Source organism: Penaeus monodon, chromosome 1 (assembly GCF_015228065.2).
Source record: "Penaeus monodon isolate SGIC_2016 chromosome 1, NSTDA_Pmon_1, whole genome shotgun sequence".
Lineage (NCBI taxonomy): Eukaryota > Metazoa > Arthropoda > Malacostraca > Decapoda > Penaeidae > Penaeus > Penaeus monodon.
Genome location: NC_051386.1, coordinates 60,646,971 through 60,649,470, shown reverse-complemented (window position 1 = coordinate 60,649,470; position 2,500 = coordinate 60,646,971). Strand labels below are relative to the sequence as shown.

At 34.9% G+C, this 2,500-nt stretch overlaps 1 protein-coding gene across 1 annotated transcript in view; it reads left to right on the top strand.

The window, feature by feature from the left end:
* The window catches only part of LOC119575246 (NADPH azoreductase-like), a 9,378-nt gene that overhangs the window by 812 nt on the left and 6,066 nt on the right, over positions 1-2,500 (top strand). The window lies entirely within an intron of this gene.

Here is a 2,500-nt window from a genome sequence, read left to right as displayed (position 1 = left end):
TCTCGTTATAAAAGGTATGAATGAGGATGAATATCTTCACAATACAATACCGATTAAATACATCTCTTGTATCGTGTAATTTTATGAAGCTAAATATAATACTTTTTCCGTTTATTAAATTGTCATCTTTCACATTCTGTATAGATTCTTGTATTTTCTCTGAGAATTTAACACTGCGATAATTAATAGAATTATTTAGATGCTATCTAATGGAAAAAAAATTATGACAAATGTAATTGTGATAGTTACGCTGTTTATTATATTGTCATAATTCATAATCAACATAGATGACTTGCACTTCGATAAAAAAAAAAAAAAAAAATCACAATTTTCTGGATTTTTTTTTTTTTTTTTTTTTTTTTTTTTGGGGGGGGTGTACAGCAATTTTGAAAGGTAAAGGTTAAAATATGTTTTATCTAAACACGTCTCTTGAGTGCCACACTTAACGCAAAGATAGTAGGTGCCAATAGCAAATATTGCACTTTTTAGGTATTAAAAACACCGATAAGATAAAGATGTTTGCGTTGCTGCATGAACAAATTTCAAGCGTGTGTTTTTAAGGATGTGTTAAGAGATAAGATTGTGCAGCTTCCACGTAAACTATGAAATAGGATTGGAAGAAATGAAATGAAATAAAAATAAAAATTAATTCATTAGGTGCAATAATATATATATATTTTTTTTCTTTCTTTCTTTTTTTAAGTAACGTTAGACTCGCATCAGTATTATGTTTGGACTATGACGTCACCGCGGATCAATACTGCAAATATTTTCAGCATACCTTATTAAAAACAAACTTTAACATATATACAAATATTGATACTTCCTCAGTCGCCGCAAACCGGAATTAATACAGTATCATGATATGGTAATACTTCTGAGCGAAACAATTGTGGACAAGACGAAAAGCTGTGAAAAATAATAACCTTTTTTCTCAAGGTCACAAGCGCGTTTACGATTTTTGTCACGGAAATTATAGCAAATAATAACAGACATACTTCGCTTAACCATGAACATTTCAATAGACATTAATTACAAAAGCGTATAGAATTCACTTTAATGTTCTTCAGGAATTACGCATAAACAGACATAAGGAGGCGAGAGACGGATAATTGAAGACCAAATGGTAAACTTCCGGTGGTCTGATGCGTCTCTTTGAAGAACGCTCAGTGAGCAGTAAATTTCACACCTTGTCGCATGAACACAGATAAATAACAGTAAATCGAACTTGTATTATAATTATGGTGTTATAATTCTTTGCCGTCACTGCCCTTCACTGTCAAAATTGCGAGGCGTGTTAACGAAGATAAAGGGAGAAGGAGAGGACGAAGAGGTAGAAGGAGAATTAGAAAAGAAGTCGGTGTTCGTTGGATTTGGAGAAAAGGGAGAAATGGAGAGAAAGGGAGAGGAGAGGAGGAGGAGGAGAAAGAGGGGAGCAGAGAGAAGAAAGAGGAAGTGGGAGAAACGGAGAGAGAGAGAAGGAAAGAGAGAGAGAGAGAGAGAAAGACGGGCAGACACAGAAAAGGAGAGAGAGAGAGAGAGAGAGAGAGAGAGAGAGAGACGAAGGGCAAAAAGGAGAAAGAGAGAGAGGGAAGGCCGAGAGAGCTAAAGGGGGCGACTGACATAGAGTGAGAGAGATAAGCGTTTGAGTTTTCTCTCTCGCGTGCATGATTTGTGTTTGTGGGAGGAAGCCGTGAGAGAGATCAGTGACTTGTGAAGATTTTGTGTTTTTCTAGAATTATTGATTTATATTTGAAACAGCGTCTTGTGTTTTTTTTTTTCTGTTCACGCAATCGATTCCGTATCTCGTTTTATATTTGTAATTGGCTTTTGTATAGATTGTCTTTCATGTTATTACGACACCTAAGATTATTTTTGCCACTTTTTTGCTCATTCAAGAGTGGTAAGATATTTTTTTCGATGTTAATATAGAATAACACGTTGGAAGTTAATATGAAATGAAATCATTCGAAGTTATTATGAAATGGCGTCTTTTTTCAATATCATTTTAATATATTAGAGTTTGTCCACCATGAACGTTACAATAATTACGCCCTCACACCAGCACTTCTTTGAATATTTCTGAAGAGACACAAAGGAGGTTTGTTAAGGAGAAGACGCGGCTCCTGGTTGAGACATCTGCTTGGCGACAGGGAGTGAATAGGAATCTTTTTGGTGTTTATTAAGGCCACAGTTGACTGGTGGGAACGTAGGATGCGGTTCAGTAGGTACTTACGCGCATACATATGTACGTATACATGGGGTTTAGGAGGTAACACGACTACTGCTAATACTTTTTTTTATTGCTATTGATATTTTTGTTAGCCAGCTACTGATGCAGCTACCACGACTTTTCATGATCAATTCTTTTGTTTCTATAACTATTGATACTGTTTGATACTTTTATTATTAGATACAGCGATAACAAAATGACAATACAGATGCACTTGCAACAGTAATAATAATACTACAGTGTTCTTTCAGCTTCATTCATTATTTT